General features: G+C 34.5%; 2 pseudogenes; both read right to left on the bottom strand.

The window, feature by feature from the left end:
- Window positions 1-10,725: 10,725 nt before the first annotated feature.
- On the bottom strand, window positions 10,726-14,303 carry LOC142634534 (receptor-like protein EIX1; annotated as a pseudogene).
- A 1,409-nt stretch (window positions 14,304-15,712) lies between these two features.
- On the bottom strand, window positions 15,713-17,654 carry LOC142635916 (tyrosine decarboxylase 1-like; annotated as a pseudogene).
- Between the last annotated feature and the right edge of the window lie 883 nt (window positions 17,655-18,537).

The following is an 18,537-nucleotide window of genomic DNA, read 5'->3' on the forward strand; positions in this document are numbered from 1 at the left end:
ACTTGCTATCATCGCAACAAATTAGCTGTTTCAATTTCTGCTGCTACTGTTGCTAACACTGAGATTGTCCAACCAATAGCTCCCGTCTCTGCACAGTCTAAGTCTTCAGCTCACACTTTCACCATGTCCACAGATGACCTTAAAAACATCATCGCCAATGTCATCCGTATGGTTGGTAATACATCTTATTCCACTTCTTTCTCAGCTTTATCTGGTATGTCTCCTTCCTCTTGGCTTATGGATTCTGCTTGTTGCAATCACATGACACCTTACTCGTCCTTATTTTCTGAACTTAAACCTGCACTACACCCTCTTAATATTCGCACAGCAAATGGTTCCACAATGTTTAGTCATAATATATGTTCCGTTTCGACCTCCAACCTCTTAGTTTCTAGGGTCTTTAATGTTTCTGACCTTTCTTACAATTTGTTTTCTGTGGGACAATTAGCTGAGTTGGGTTATCACATTATATTTTATTATTCTAGGTGTATTGTGCAAGATCTAAGGACAGAACATGAGCTTAGGACCGGTCCCAGAGTTGGGCGTTAGTTTCCCGTGGACAATCTTCAACTTCCACTTGTTGCTCCTGTTTATGTTGCCGCAACTGCTGTAGTTTCTTCTATTCCTTCCCTTGCACTTTAGCATGCTTGACTTGGTCACACATTTTCTTCTCGAATACAACAATTGACTTCTAGAGGTTTGTTAGATTTGTTAGGTTCAGTGTCTACAGAAAATTTTAATTGTGTTTCATGTCAGTTAGGAAAAGAACCAGCTTTGCCTTTTCAATACTAGTGAATCAATTTTAACTGATATATTTGACCTTATTCATTTTGATGTTTGGGGGCCTTCCTCTGTCTCTAGTATTGGTGGATCTCGATATTTTGTTGTCTTTGTTGATGATTACTCTTATTATAGCTGGATTTTTAATATGAAACATCGTTTTGAATTATTACAAGTATATTCTAATTTTGCAAAAATGGTTGAAACTCAATTTTCCAAACGTATCAAAATTTTTCGATCTAATAATGCTCTTAAATACACTCAATATGCTTTCCCAGTTGTTTTGCATTCCTATGGCACTATTCATCAACTAACTTGTCCAGGTACCTCTCAGCAAAATAGTAGAGCTGAACGAAAACTTCGTCATATTCTTGACACTGTTCGTGCTTTCCTTCTCTCTGCCAAAGTTTCTGCTCCCTTTTGGGGCGAAGCTATTCTTCATGATGTTCATGCTATTAATCACATTCCCAGTCCTGTCATCCAAAATCAAACTCCTTATGAGCGCCTTTTTGGGTCACCTCTAGACTATTACCACCTTCGCTCCTTTGGTTCTAGTTGTTTTGTTCTTCTTTAGCCACATGAGCATAACAAACTTGAGCCTAGGTCAAGACTTTGTTGTTTTCTTGGCTATGACGAAACTCAAAAGGGATATCGGTATTATGATCCTGTTTCTCATCGTCTTTGTATCTCCCACAATGTTGTCTTTTGGGAACATCGTCTCTTTGTCGAGCTCTTTCACTTTCGTGCTTCTCTATCTTCCTCCTCTGTCTTAGATCTATTTCCAAATGAGGCACATATTCCTTCTGTAACAAACCTTTTGTAGCTGCTCTTGACCCTCCTGTAATTGCTCCTGATTCTCCTATAGACTTCTCTGTCCAACCACCAGATATCCTTAATTTTTTACCTAGTTCCCTCTTTAATGAACATGTGGAAAATGAACAAGTCGAAGGCGAGCTACCTAACCATGAGCTTGAGTCACCTGCTCTTGCTCTGCCTGAAGATCCTGCACAAGATATTCCACCTCATCGCTCAACTTGGGTAAGCCTCGCTCCTATCATTGTTACATTACCCTTGCTACACTGCATAAGCCTCGCTCCTATCACGAGGCTTCCACTACCCTTTATGGTAGATTGTAAGGAAAGAGGAACTTGATGCGTTGTCTTAAAACCATACTTGGGACTTGGTCACTCTCCCTCCTTGGGAAATCTGTGATTAGTTGTAAGCGGATTTACAAGATTAAGACTCGCTCTGATGGGTCCATTGAATGCTACAAAGTTCGTCTTGTTGCAAAAGGTTTTACACAAAAGTATGAGATTGATTATGAAGAGACCTTTACTCTGGTTGCTCGTATCTCATCTGTTCGTGCCCTCTTAGCTATTGTTGCTGCCAGTAAATGGGATCTTTTCCAAATGGATGTCAAAAATGCATTCCTTAATAGGGATTTAAGTGAAGAAATTTATATGCAACCTCCTCTTAGTCTCTCTATTGAATCAAACAAGATTTGTCACATTCGACGTGCACTTTATGGTCTTAAACAAGCTCCACAAGTTTGGTTTGCCAAATTCAGCTCTACCATCTTTCGCTTGGGTTACATGGCCAGTCATTATGATTCTGCCTTATTTCTTCGTCTCATTGACAAAGGAACTATTTTACTTCTCCTGTATGTGGATGATATGATCATAACTGATGATGATCTCAGTGGCATTCAAGAACTCAAGGATTTTCTCAGTTAGCAGTTTGAGATAAAAGATCTTGGACATCTCAGCTACTTCTTGGGTCTTGAAATCACTCATTCTACAGATGAACTTTACATTACTCAAGCCAAGTATGCCTCTGAACTCTTATCTCAAGTTAGACTCACTGATAGCAAGACTGTTGACACTCTAGTTGAGCTTAATGCGCATCTGACTCCCACTCTTTACAAACGCTTAGTTGGCAATCTAGTTTATCTCACTGTTACTTATTCAAACATTTCATATGTTGTTCACCAGGTGAGCCAATATCTGTCTGCTCCACGATCGACTCACTATGTTGTTGTTTCGCGCATTCTTCGGTACCTAAAGAGCACTCTCTTCCATGGTCTTTTCTACTCTACTCAGTCTCCTCTTATTCTCCGTGCATTTTTTGATGCTGACTAAGCAGGAGATCCCATTGATCACAGGTCTACCACTAGTTATTGCTTTCTTCTTGGTTCTTCTCTGATTTCTTAGCGAAGTAAGAAACAAATTCATGTGGCCCACTCCAGTACTGAAGCATAATATCGTGCCCTTGCTGATACCACATCTGAACTTCTTTGGCTATGATGACTTTTCAAATACTTAGGTGTGCCTATATCCTCCGCTATTCCTCTTTATTGTGACAACAAGAGTACCATTCATATTGCTCACAATAATGTCTTCCACGAATGGACTAAATACATCGAGATCGATTGTCATTTTATCAGTTATCATCTTGTCCATGGTACTATCAAGCTAATCTTAGTCTCCTCTACAGATCACTGGTTGAGCTTAATGCACATTCGACTCCCTCTCTTTACAAACGCTTAGTTGGCAACCTAGTTTATCTCACTGTTACTCGTTCAGACATTTCCTATGTTGTTCACCAGGTAAGCTAGTATCTGTCTGCTCCACGATCGACTCACTATGCTGTTATTTTACGCATTCTTCGGTACCTAAAGGGCACTCTCTTCCATGGTCTTTTCTACTCTGCTCAGTCTCCTCTTATTCTCCGTGTATTTTTTGATACTGACTAGGTAGGAGATCCCACTGATCGCAGGTCTACCACTAGTTATTGATTTCTTCTTGGTTCTTCTCTGATTTCTTAGCGAAACAAGAAACAAACTCATATGGCTCCGCTCCAGTACTGAAGCAGAATATCGTGCCCTTGCTGATACCATATCTGAACTTCTTTGGCTATGATGGCTTCTCAAAGACTTAGGTGTGTCTACATCCTCTGCTACTTCTCTTTATTGTGACAACAAAAGTGCCATTCATATTGTTCACAATAATGTCTTTCATGAATGGATTAAACACATCGAGATCAATTGTCATTTTATCAGTTATCATCTCGTCCATGTGCTCTCAAGCTAATCTCAGTCTCCTCTACAGATTAACTTACAGATATCTTCACCAAGTCTCATCCTAAGGGACACCTTCATACTTTGGTTGACAACCTCAAGTTGGTCTCATATCCACCTTGAGTTTGTGGGGGATTGTTAACGTGTATAGTGTTATGGGCTTTAGGCCCAACTAGATTACTTGTATAACACACATTCTTGTACTACACATTTACTTGTATTGCACTCTTATGCCTCCTATATAAAGACACACATGTATATTCATTAATTGAGAAATACAATACAATCATTCAGTATTTCTAACACTACTAAACCATAATAGGAATATTTTGACATTACTTTTATGGAAAATATAAGAAACTGTGAACAATATTTATTATTTTATCACTCTCTCAATAAAATATTTTTAAAAATAGCTCTTAAACTAATATCCTAAGAATATTGGTTAACATTTTCCTTCTTAACAATCACAGGAATAAAAAGTACATTGTTTAAGTTTCCCTTAGAAAAAGACATCTTAACACCGTATATTAAAAGCTAAACTATACTCATCAACGTAGTAAAGACAATTTAGCAAGCCTAGTAGTAAGCCGCATTTAGGTATGCTGGCATTTCATTCTTTTCATGATTCCATCAATCAATTTACATTGTCTTAAAATCAAAGTAGACTATACAAATCCAACGTAAATAAGGGGACACATCAATCAATCCATCTAGACATATATAGCTAAACTGAAAGTCCATTCTCCATCTGACAATTTATAATGTTTTAAAGTCATACATTGACGATTAAAGTCATATGGGGTCCGACAATTAAAGTCATTGCATGCAAACGTCTATTAGGATCCAAAACATCAAGTCAGTGCAAAATGTTGAAATTGTCTTTAACAACTTTATTGATGTGGCCTATTGTCACTCTCCTCCCTCGTTCCACACGCCTCACATATTGGTTCCCTGATTACTTTCCGATGACATAGATTTGCCAGTAAAGCAAGATTGAATGCTTTGATATCCCGAAAACCCAAACCCCCATCCTCCTTAAATATTTCATTTAAATATTAAATATAATTGAAAGTAATGTTATTTTATCATGACAAGTTAGTTAAAGAAATTTATGAGAACCATCTTGTAACTAGCATTGGCGCAACAATAAGGTTGCATGTGTTTCATAAGCGATTGTATTATTGCCAACTTTTTTGGTTGCGAGAACTTTCCAGGTCTTCCACCAAGTCTTCCAATTCCAACTCTTATTAATATAGAAGTTATAGGAAGATAATATTCAGTATACATATTTCATTACCTGCTTCGATATTTATATGCTTTATATATTGTTCAAGTTTGATAAAAGTTAAGCGAGGTATACACCTTGTGTTTCATAAAAGCGACTGTATTATTGCAATGTCTTACGCCAAAAACAAAAAACAAAACTCGGTTCAAACTAAAAAGCTAAAAAGTTATAGAAGATAATATGGCCTATTTGAAAACGTTGTTTAAAAACAAAAATTGTTATTTAAATGCCACAACATGTAATTTTACACACTTTTTTACTTACACGTATTTTCATAAAATTTAAATAACATTACTAGAAATCATTTACCAAATAGATCCTAAGTTTTCACACTGTATTGAGTGTATTCTTCCCTCACATGCTTTTCTTTACATGAGAAGAGAAAGTATGCACAAATTCTGGGACTGGCCCAGGTGGGGCCAGCCAAGGCTTCCTAGTCCATTTTTTTTACTTATTACACACACACACACATATATATATATTATTTTTGTAGTTGCCCTCCTTCTAAAATCTTACGTCTTCTCCAATTAGCAACTATCCAACCCAAAAATTTAACAAAAACAATAAAAACATTTACAATAGTGATTGTATTTTAGCAAAAAATCTATTTTACCACCAAAAAAATCATGTGTTATTGGAGAAGTTAAAACAAAATTTTTTGCAACTACAATAAACTAGCATAAATACTAGTTAACTGTAGCAAGTTTTTTAAAATAAAATACAACATTTTACTAAGATTATCTCTCTACCTTAATTAAAAAACTTAAATTCTCTCTCTTCCTTTATTATTTTAATGCGTTGTTTATATTATTTTAAATGAAGTGGTAAAAAAAAAAACATTTGATATTGTGTGTATTGTAAATTGAGATGTAAATAGATAAATTAGTTTTTTGAGGTACTAAAATCTAAATTTTTTAGCACTACTATTGTGAATGCTCTAACTTCCAAAAAAGAAAAAATCCTAGCTAGCCTAGTATTAAAGAAAAAAACATGTTTTTGTTTTTGTTTTTTTTTTTTGGGTAGACAAATGCATCTTAATGTATTAAGATATAACGATTTTGTGCATTTATAATTTGTTAATACTATAGGGATGCCTAGCTTGAAATCCTTGGTCCATTCCTGACAAAATATGCCAAAATTTTCACACCCAGGCGATGTGATAAAAAAAAATAATAATAATGTTAGTTGTGAATTTAGATAAAAACAAATAAAAATTTGTCAATTCAATTGCTGTAAAAAAACTTGTGAAATATTTTGTATGTAGCATTACTCACATGAGAAAGGTGACTTCAAAACAATATATTTTCCTTAAAGTTGTGATTGTGTCAAATAGTTTTGTTCTCTTTGCTATAAATGACATTACCCTTTTTGCAATGGGTAGTTACATAATTAGATTATATAATCATATATAAATAGTTTTGTGCTCTTTACTAAAATCATTAGGTGATTGCATAATTTCCATATAGTTTTGATTGGATTAATATTTGTGAAATGTATCAATTGGAAGTAGTAGTATTAAAATATTTGGGTAACCATCGTGCCAAGGGTATGCGGTGGTTACCCTTGGCACACTTGGCATGATGGTCACTCTACAAGTATAAGAGCATCAACATCAGTGGATGCAAAATTTCCATCTATGTTGCAAAAAAAAAAAACTACTTTTTCTAATTTACACATCCATTTTTACAAAACACCAGCATCAGTTTATCTATTCTACACATTTATTCAATAAAATATTCATTTTTTTACAATTTTTTATTATTCTCTCCCTCACTGCCCCTCTCTCTCATAGACCCACCACACAAAGGAAAGTAGCAGTTGTTTTCGTCGATGTGCGAGCTCCGTTGTTTTCGTCGGCATTCAGTTCCGACGGTCCGGTGATTGAAATGGCTTCGCTTCTTGGATCGGTCTTCTTATGCTCCTCTTAGCACTGAAGATCCAGATCCTTCAAGCCTTTTTTGTTGTTAATTTTCTTTATTTCTTGTTTGGTTGGTGAGAAAGTGGTGGAAAAGAGTAGAAATAGAAGGAAAGACAATCGACAACCCAAGATTTGTTGATTTTTTGTGTTTGATTAATTTTCTTTATTTCTTGTTTTCTCTGTGTTTTTCTCAGCAACCAAACAAATCCTCTGTAATACTAATTTCTTGTTTTACTTGATTTTGGAAGAAATTTTTTGATGTGGTGTTCTCTGTTGATGCATGGTGTGGCATTCTCTGATGATGGGTGGCAGTGAGAATGAGAGCAACCAAAGAGACAGAGAGAAGAAGAGAGAAAAAATTATTAAAATATTAAATACAAGTGCTACAGTAATCGTACATATATGCATGGTTACTGTAGCAATTGTGCATAAATGCACAATTTTACGCCCAGTGATAAGTTGTGTTTTTTTGGGCCAAAATGTGTAAAAAGAGTAACTTTTTCTATTTTGCAAAACTTTACACAAGCTGATGTGATTGCTCTAAGTACTTGTAGGATGTGGGAGACAAGGGTCGGGGTTCAAGTTTCTAGAAATGAGCTTTATACACATATACACATAGATTATGTTAGAGTAGAATTCTGTCTTGTATAAAAATAAAATGGGTAAAATCCATTCACACTTCCCGAGATTTGAGCTAATGCCAACTAGATCTTAAGACTTTTCAAAACTAATCAATTTAGAGGGCGTTTGGATTCCATTGAAAAATGCTGCGTTTGCGTTTTCATTTTTTTTTTTTTTTCCAGCCGCAGTTGTTGACCCAGTCTTCTGTAAACAGTGCATTCGTGCACTGTTCACGGACCCACAAATTTCACTTTTCAGCAACTTTTTTATTAAAAATGGGTCCCGCGGTACTATTCACACATTTTAAAATTATTTTGCTACAGTGTTTTCAGTTTTCAGTTTTCAGCAATAAGTTCTATCCAAACAGACCCTTAGTCCCTAAAACCAAATCATTCCCTAAAACAATTGAGTAAAAAATAACTAACTATTTATGGACTAAGTTGAGTTTAGGGACCAAATTGACTAGTTTTGAAAAGTTTTGGACTTAGTTACATTACCCAAACCTTAAGATATATCAGTAGAATTTACCCTAAAATTTTTTATTTAAGTTGTGACTAAAACATATTGAAACATAAAAAATCATTTGTAGAATTATTAGGCCTTTCACCTTTTTTTGCTATGTGAGAGCTGTGTAATTATAAATTACTAATCAATTATTAAGTTAAGTGATGTTGGGTGAAGTGGGTTAGTTGATGTTGGGTTAAGACAAATGTCAATTTTTGACGGTAACACCTAACTTTGGGTTGCATTAAAAAAAGTTTCCAAAAAAAATGATTAATTCATGTGAAACTGACAATATAGTCGTAAAAGGACCGTATGTGAAGTGGATTCTAGACATAAGTGATTTCACATAAATGATAGGTTTGGAGTCCAGTTCGTCAATTTTTGGCATTTGGGTCCCTAAAACCCAAGCTCTTCAAGACTAGCTGAATTAAGACCTATTTGTGCTGTATATACTTGATAGGAATGCATGCTATTGTCCAAAGTACTCCAAACTATACCAAGAATCAAGCTGCGTCAAAAATACCCCATCTTTCCTTGCCAATCTCTCTGCAGCGACGTTAGTCTCTCTGAGCATGTGAAGTCGACGCACCATCCCCCTGAAAATTACATTTGGTAATAGATCTAAAAATTACACAAAAATGTATTCACCGGCTCTCCTGAAAAAATTTCTTAGCTCCGCCATTAAGTCGACGCACCATCCATTACCTATCCAAGAGCTCCCTGCAATCATACACAAATGTAGAAAGACCCACATAGCGGTCTTCCCTATTAGCAAGTAATTTTATTCCATGTTGAATAACCCAAAATGTCAGCAGCATTAATGGTTTGTGGTGTCTATATGCATCCAGAATCCTGTAATCTAATTCCCATTTTGATCCCGAACAACTCCCCCTGCTCCTGTTTGTCCCGGATTAGCTTTCCCACTCCCATCCGTATTGAGCATCACAAAGTTTTCAGGAGGTGGAAGCCAAGCAACATAGATGCCACAAGGTCTTACGGCTTTCATGTGTTTTTTTTTTTAGTAAGAACAAAAATACATCCGCTTGATGGACAGTTCTATGAAAACAATCTAAGGGTGATGATTTCTTGCTAAATTTGTCTGATGGCATCTCAAACAAATTTGTTCTTGAACTCCTCTGGTTATAAATAAACTGCATGTTGGTAAATGATCATTGAAGCTTTCCCAGATAAATTATTTTAAATTATTGGGAGTTGTAGTTTTCCATAACCACGACCATCTAGCTGTTGATGTGTTCCTATGGGACAACTGATACAGGAACTTTCTCACTGATTTCACTGAGCATGTTCCATCTATTACCATCTATCCCAATGCATGTATTTTTTTTTATGTCCTCGTACATGTATGTATGAATGTAGGTACTAACTGTTGACTGTTTGTGCATACTCAATTATAAAAAATTCATGTTCTATGAATGAGTAAAAGCATAACTAAACTAAAATTTAGTCTGTTAGTATGTGATTGTTTTCGTCATCTACATGATTACTGTTTAACTGTTGCTTTTTACTAGTGTATCAATTTATTTACTAACTTACAAATTGGGTACATCGTCTGCCAAAACAGCAGAAAAACAGAGGAAACAACTCCTGAAAACCATATAACAACATTACAATAGACCCTAGCAAGAGACGCCAATAAACCAGACATTCTATTCCCACTTGTAAGAACGAAACTAAAATGCCGAGGTACAACAATTTGTCAACAACTTGAGTTCATCTATCAAATGACCGAATGAGGTTGTTGGGAGACATCCTCATTGCATAGTTCAGATAAAGTGTGCATTACCACACTCGGAAATGCATTCATAGATATCAATTTCCTGAAAGAAAATTGTAGATTCAATAGCACCCAGAATGTAATTAAAAAACTCCATTCGACCACGAATCAATGGAATTCTCGAAGACTTGCCAGCAATAAACCCTGCCACCCTGTGTCTCTCATAATGATTCCAAGCCCTGTACAGTAAGAGTCCGGAGGGAAATGAATAGATCAAATTAAGCTTTGTGGTTATTAAGAGTGTTGAAAACGGTAATAATAACCAGCACAAGTTCATACAGGAACCAAAATTTGTGATGCATGCAACATAATTGAGTAATTACCTAAGTAAGACATTTAACACGGAACGCATCTTGATGGAGTCTTTTCGAATTTGTAAAATAGAAAGTATATTTAACGTGTTGTAAACTTGTTAATTAAAAAAAAATGTTGTAAGCTTGTAATTCATTGGGATCAATCATGGTTGTGTAAAAGGATAGTTACATAACCGAAGGGAAGTAGAGGGTCTATGACATGTTTTTGTAAAGCATAGTTCACTGAGAGTTTTGAATAAATGAAGAACAGAGACAGAGACATGTTCATAAATTTGGGAGTAATAATGATGATAATAATACTACTTTAGACTGTAGTTATCAAGAAAAAAAAAACAATAATGAAGGAAGAGAGAGAAAAAAAAAAAAAACTTAGAATGACATTGATGATAATGACAATGATAATAAAAGTACGGAAACAATTATTACCAATTATGTTTGATGCTGCCTCTGTAACCTTGCCATATTCACTACTATAGTCGCATCTAGCTTATCTTTGATATTGTTCAAGAAATTGAAACAGGAGACTTGCCATGACCTGTTTAGTAGTAATGTGCCAAAAACTCCCCAAAAACCGATGGCAAATCCAAGGGCCACACTAACATAAAATCCTGGGGTTATAAACCCATCTTTTGTCTCTTGAATGCTAGCATGGTCACCACCTCTATTCACGGCTGGGTCTTGAGTTGTTTCTCCTGGACATTTCTTAGGAAGTGGAAATCCACAAAGATTTGGGTTACCTTCATATGCAGTGGCATTAAAGGTATTGATTTGAAGGTCTGTTGGAATTATGCCCGAAAGGTTATTGTTCGACAAGTCCAAGAAATTTAGAGAATTAATAAGAGCAATGCTTGAAGGAATTCCACCTGATAATTGATTCTCATATCACTACATCAAAAAATGTCTATTACATCAAGCGTTAATACAACAAAATATGTATATAGTAGTTTTAGACAAAATATCGCATCTACAAGTTAAAATAGTTGCAATAGTAACTTAAAAGTGTTAAACTATTACATCAACAATAATAAGTTGCAATAACTTATAATTTTTAGCTGCAATAGAAGCTTTAATATATTAGGAAAAATTGTTGCAATAACTTAAAATGAAATAATCGTTGCAATAAATTGATACTAATTGTTTTTGCAATCTATTGCAACAAAAATTTCGAATTAATAGCTTATTGCAACAAAGTTACCATTGCAATAATTTGATACTAATTCTTTTACAATTTGATATTAATTCTTTTACAATCTATTAACTGCAATGAATATATCGTTGCAATAATTTGGTATCAATTATTTCATAGTCAATCGCAGTGACAAAATGAATTAATTATCTTTTACAATGAAGATATCATTACAGTAATTCAATCTAACTTATTTTGTACAATTATTTGCAATCTATTACAATAAGTTTTGTGAAGTAATAGCCTATACTTACAAAATATTTGAAATAGTAAATTATTTATTGCAACGATATATATCTCATTGCATCAAAGTTATTATTAAAATATTTGAGGTTTATTGCAACAAAAATTTTTGTTGCGTAAACCTATTGCCTCAAATTTTATTGCAACATCTTGTATTAACTATTGCAATGACTCTAATGCTATTGCAATGGTTTTTTTCGTTGCAATAAACATTTTTGGTTGTAGTGGATAGATCCAAGAATTCTAATGACCGTAACACACCAATCTCTGTAGTGACTCTTCCAGTTAGAAGGTTTCTTGAGAGATTCAAAGAAATCAATCCAACAAGTTTCATAATTTTCCTTGGAATTGGCCCAGTAAGTTTATTACTAGAGAGATCTATGCTCTTTATTTGTCCAAAATTACTAGAGAGATCTCTTCCTTTCCACAACTAAAATGCAAGGTCATCACCGTGAAAAAAGTCTATAGGACCTTTATAAAAATGACCAATGGTTGAAATTGGACTAGTCAAAGCAGTAAGACTATTGAGGCATTTTGGTATACTTCCTGAGATATGGTTTAAAGCAAGGTCCAAAAGTTGAAGATGTGTTAGATGACATAGATGTGAAGGAATGCTTCCAAAGAAGTGATTTGATCGAAAGAAAAGCACAGCTAAATCAGGTTGACTGCTCCCTAACCACATCGGTATTTGTCCCGAAAATTTGTTATCTCGAAGATTAACAAATTTCAACTTTATACAATTCTTAAATGAGGAAGGAAATTCCCCAATGAAACTATTGTTGCCTAAATCTAGTATTTCAATCCCAAGTAAGGAACCTATTGAGTTTGGGATTTTACCATGAAAACGATTGTTTGCCAAATTAGGAATTTTAAGTCCTTCAAAATGCATCAAGCAGTTAGGAAGCTCTCCCAATAATTGATTGTTGGAGAGGTCTAGAATGCTCAAATTCCTGTTATTGGTTGTACATAAGAATAAGGCTGGCTCTTAAAACATATTATTAGAAATATCCAGAAGAGTCACTTAAAATAAAAATGATGGTATTTCACCTTCCAGTTTATTGGAACTCAAGTCTATTGTGGAGCGAGAGGAGAACTCCAATGACAAATTTGGTATATGGCCACTGATTTGGTTGTGAGACATATTCATATAAATTAATCGAGAAGAGAAGATCCAATATGAATTAAAAAGGGAATCTGAAATTCCAGAATTAGAAATATCAAGCCAAACGTAATTTTTTTGAGTTTGAAGCCATTTTAGGAGTCGAGAGCCTAGTTGGTAGGACCGTAACCCTATTTTTTCTAATTGGAAAGGTGGAACCCAATCAGAGTTGATGTTGAAAGCTAATAAGGTATTAGATAAGTCCAAATACTTCAATTTTGTAAGCTCTGAGAAGTGGGCTTCAGAAATAAAACCATCAAATGAATTATGACCAAGATAAAATCTCTCTAGCTTGGATTGTTTTCCCAATTTGTCAAGTATTGTCCCATTCAAATGATTTTGAGAAAGCGATAATACTCTCAATGATAGAAATGTGGTGAGATTAGGTAACGATCCCATGATTTGATTCCAATCTAAATTCAAAACTTCTATTGATTAATTTGCACAACCAGTCAAGTTATGAAAAAATTCAAGAAGTTGTCCGTTAAGATTGTTCACTGGCAGAGATAATGTGTTTAAATTACGCAAACCACTGAAGGTTTTTGGTATCCCACCTTCAAACTCATTATAATCAAGAAAGAGATGTGTCAAAGACTTCATTTTGCTAAAACCATCTGGAATTAGACCATGAAATTGATTAAATTGTAAATCAAATTAAACAACACTAGTGTTGAAGTTGAACAACCATTGTAGTACAGAAGAAGAAGAAGAAGAAGAAGTGAGACTGTTATCAGAGAGATCGAGGGAATGAAGAGAAGTAGAAGAATTAACAAGCCAAGCAGAGAAAATATTTGGAAGACTACATGATTCCAAGTGCAAGGATGTCAAGTAAGGTAGCTTATTCACTACTTGGAGCCAATTATTAACATTGCTCAAGTTAACAGAACTCATGTCAAGGTATCTTAAAGAAGAAAGTTGAGGGAGCCACTCTAAGTTTTCAGGATTATTAAAATTATTCTAGCCAAGACCTCGATACTACAGGCTCGAAAGGTTCCCAAGATGAAAAGGAATGTTTGCTCCCAAATTAGCAGAGTTCAGGTCAAGGTGTATTAGGTTGGAGAGAGAACAAATGGACTTTGGGATTTGGCTTTGATTAAAATCATTGTTTTGCACGTCCAGAGAATTCAAATATTGTAAGTCAATCAGAAAAGGACTAAGTTTACCTCTCAAAGGTTCCAAGTTGGAGAAATTAAGATTGAGCCTGTTTGGTTGCTATAGCGGACCCCTCTCCATTTGCAACGTACAATCTTTTGACCCTTCTTCAGCACTCCAAGAATAAAGATGACCATAGTCATCAATAAGGTCCTCCTTAATCTTAAGAAGTGATTGTCTCTCCTGCTCTATGCAGCTGAGGGTTGGCTTCGTGCACAACAAAAAAAGAACAAAAGTGAGGAGAAATTGGGGGGAATTTCCACCCATAATTTGGAAGAACATAGAAGATCAGGAATATGATTAAGAAAAGAGTTTGCAATGTTACAAGTATGATTTCATTTGCCTAGAATCATAGTCTTAATTATTTATACATGCGTTAAGTAGAAACTATTAGCACTAAATAGTGAAGAAAAAAAAAAAAAAAGACAAAAGACAAAAGATTAGACACCATAAGTCGTTCGAGACAAAACATAGGTTGGTTCGATATTGATTTCCACTATCAAACCTGGCCCTAAGTAGACGCAAAACAAGAGTAGACGTGTTGCCTGGAGCGAAAAAAAGGTCCCACGTAAGGTCACAGTGTTTTACTTCTTCAAAAAAAAAGACCACTTGACCTGGAAAATAAAAACATTTTTTATGTGTAGTGAGTATTTGTAAAGTCGTTTTTTTTACTATTTAGCTTATTTTTTGTACTATTTATAGGTTTATTGCACTTTTTGATATTATTCATAGGTCTCACTGTACTATTTTAACTACTTTTTAGCTTTATCTATAGTATTTTTAGCAAAAATTTTTCAGTTTCAACTAAATAAACTATTTTCAAATAAACACGTAATAATTTAAAATTTTATATTTATTTACCCTTAAAAAAATGTTGTGACCACCCTCAAATTTTTTTTTTATAACCAATAAAAGTAAGGTTTGATTCATAACTTGGTCCACTTAACAATTATTAAGGTCTTTCAAGCAAAAAAAATAAAAAAGCCTAAAAAATATTTATAATAATACAAAGCCCAATAAAAACCTCAGGAAAAAAAGAAAAAAAAATCCAAGATCAGTCCTCACTTACTACTTAAACAGATTTTTTAATCAATAAAAAAAAAAAATTTAATTTCTATAAACTAAATACCCAATCAAATTTTAATTTAAACCAAAAAATTTCCTATCTTAAAAGGGAAATAAGAACCTCAACAGTCAGGACCCTGTCCTAGAGCATATTGGGGAGATTGCCCTGGCTCAGAACAGCCGCCATTAATTTGGTAACCCAGCCTAGCCACTCAGTCAATGTTTTACTTCTTCTTTTGTCATTATTATTATTTTGGGTGGAAAGAGACTAAAGAGAGAAGGAGACAGACAAGTGTTTTACTTCTTTTATAATAATTATTATTTTTGGGTGAAAAGAGAGAAGGAGACAGACAAACAGACCTATAGACATTGAGAAATCGTCTTTGCCAAAGCTTTCCATTCTATCTAAATCTACCTAGGACAGTTATAAATAAAATAACGAATTATTATTTTCAATAAAAAGATATGTTTAGAATAAAATTAAAAGCATCTTACATATATAGAAGATAAGGGACTGTGCATGGCATCAAATTGCCACATCATGTACACTTATTTTACTTTTATTGGCAACTAAAAGCAAACCCAATGTGACTAGTGCCAGTACCTTTACATTAGTTTTTGCTAAATAAAGCATCTGCATGCTCTTGAATAACCTTCCAAGCCCTAATCACATGTCTTTCCTCTGTCAGAGTTGCACCTATAGCACACCGTATAATGTATGCTCCATCAACCATAGTAGAAGACATGTACACATTTCCTGACCCATTGATCGACTCTTAGCAGCTTCTTGTTTAGCTCATTCGCACATTCTACTTGATTTGCCACACTGTTATCATTTGGCCATGGCAAAACCCTAAAGCATGTATTAAAGAAGTTAAAGAGGTTAAAGAATTGAATTGCACACAGAGGCGTGAGGTTGAAGATGACTACATTTAAATATAGGCGCAACGCACTGTTTCACTAAAGCTGAAACACACCGTTTTTATGTATTTGATATTTAAGCTACAGAAGACAGAACGATGTCGTTTTCACTGTTCAAAGTCTTCCCTCAATTCTGGCACGAAGAACAGTTAGTTGGGTAGTTAGTTTCCTTCCCTAATTTCACGGGATTGATCCGTATAGTTTGGGTTAATTAGTTATGAAGCTTCAGGGTCAGTTTGGGATATATATATATATAGAGAGAAATGATTGTACTCACAGATATTTTCATTAAGCAAGAAAGTCTATTTTTCTTCTCAGTAAATCTCTTTTCTCTGTTACTCTTTCTTTCTTGTTTCCTAAAGCTTCTCTTCACACAAACAGAACTTAATCTTGATTCAAGTACAGTTTCTTACAAGATCGTACTACACCATCTTCTAAGAAATTCATTCAAAGCAAACCAGAGCAAAGTTTGTAGGGGCCACAACTTCAAACCTATTATCATTTCTTAGAAGCTCTTCAAAAAGTTTTGCCATTTTGACATGGCTTCTTAGGAAGTTCCTGAGGTTAGCCACGCCATAGCTTCTTAGCACAAGCCATAGTTTCATGGCTCGGAATCTTCTGCTCAAGGTTATTTGCCAGTCTTTGTAGTCCACCACTAGTTTTGAATCTGTGGCCTTGTCTCTCAAAAACTCTGGATTAGTTGAGAGAGATTTTATCAAGGCACTTGGACCCTTCACCCAAAGGCAGCAACAATCTAGAGTTGTAAGGAACCATTTATGTGCATTCAAAGTAAACGAGTTTGCACCCTCAATCCCATCAATGAAAATGACGAAACTTTGGGCAAATGCAAGCACTTCCAGCATCAATAGCATTTGTTGAAGTTGTCCCAACTGTGGGGCATAGAAAGAATGGGACTAGCCCAGCTTCAACATCTGCATGAACGAGTTTGACTTCGTAGTTTTGATGGCTCGATCGGAAGTTCTTTGTGTGGATTCCAGCAATTTGAGCTGCCTTTTGTAGTGCACTATGTGTTTGGTCAGACCCATAGACCACCAACTTTTCCATCTTCTCACTCCCACATCGGTTTAGCATCTGATCCCTTGCTGCAGCTAGTGTACACAAAATGGCCTCACAAGTAGTCCCTTGTAATACCCCTCCACCATTGCCTTTGAAAAGGAAAGACTTTGGTAGCATAAGCATTTCTCCAAGCCAATCCATGACAATACATTCTAGCTCAGTTGCAGCTGGTGATGACATCCAATTGAATCCGACTACATTAAAGCCAGTGCTTAGAATTTCACCAAGAAAACCTGCAGTGCTACCACTTGAAGGGAAGTAGGCAAAGTAATTAGGACTCTGCCAATGTGTGATCCCAGGTATAATATATTTTTGCACATCTTGGAGGATGGTTTCAATTGATTCAGGATAATAGGGGGCAGATTCTGGCAAGAGTTTTTTAAGGTAACCTGGCTCAACTTGGCTTAGGACTTTGTAACTCTCTATATTTTGGTAATAATCAGCAATGAAGTCTATCAACATGTGGCCTTGCCTCCTGAATTCCTCTGGGTCTAGAGGGTTAACCATCATGTGAGAATCATTTTCAAGTTCATGATGGAGCTTGAGGCTACCCATATTGATTGTTTTGAGTAGGTTTCTTGCAAAACTAAAAGTTGCTCTATGAAAAATAAAGTAGAAAAATCTATGCAGAATCTACGTTTGCGCTGGTTGAGTGAGATATAATCAATGGCAAGGAGGGCTTATAAAGAAAAGAGAAGCAATTAATTCATTTGTAAAAAAAAAAAATGCTGAAGTTGCTATCATACATATTTATTGGAACCTAACTAACAACATTCATACACTTGAGAACTCAGCTCCGTAATTAAATTTTTTATTGCTTTCATTATCATTTGTAACAGAGGTATTTGTATTGTTAGCAGGGCAGGCCCTAAACATTTTGAGACTTTAGGTGAGAACTAAAATGTGACATTTTTTTTTAATATTTATATATTAATTAAATTAATATTTATTTAATTTTTTTATATTATAATATATTTCATTTAAAATCTATTTTTCTTGCCTTTCGAAATACAAATTGATTAATTAATTTTTTTTATTCAAGTTTTTCTAATATTTCATTTTCAATCGATAGTATAGCTAATCTAATTAATCTTTCTTGAGATATTGTCGATCTTAGATATGATTTTATTAATTTTAATTTTGAAAAACTTCTTTCTGCAAAAGTAACTATAGCACGTATTGTTAATAAAATTCTATAAATAATGCATGTATTTGGACATGAATCTAATATTTTTATATAATATAGTATGTCAACTAGATTATATCATTTTTTTTTTTTTTTACTGAAGAAGGTAGGAGTGTATCCTTTTATTTGTAAAATTTCTTGTAAAACTTTTAACTCTAAAAATAAATTTAAACCATCAATGTCATAATAAACATCATGTTTGAGAAAAGATTCAAGTTTAAGACAATATTTTTGCAAACTATCATCAACTAG

The sequence above is a fragment of the Castanea sativa genome, chromosome 5 (assembly GCF_040712315.1).
Source record: "Castanea sativa cultivar Marrone di Chiusa Pesio chromosome 5, ASM4071231v1".
NCBI classification, from domain to species: domain Eukaryota; kingdom Viridiplantae; phylum Streptophyta; class Magnoliopsida; order Fagales; family Fagaceae; genus Castanea; species Castanea sativa.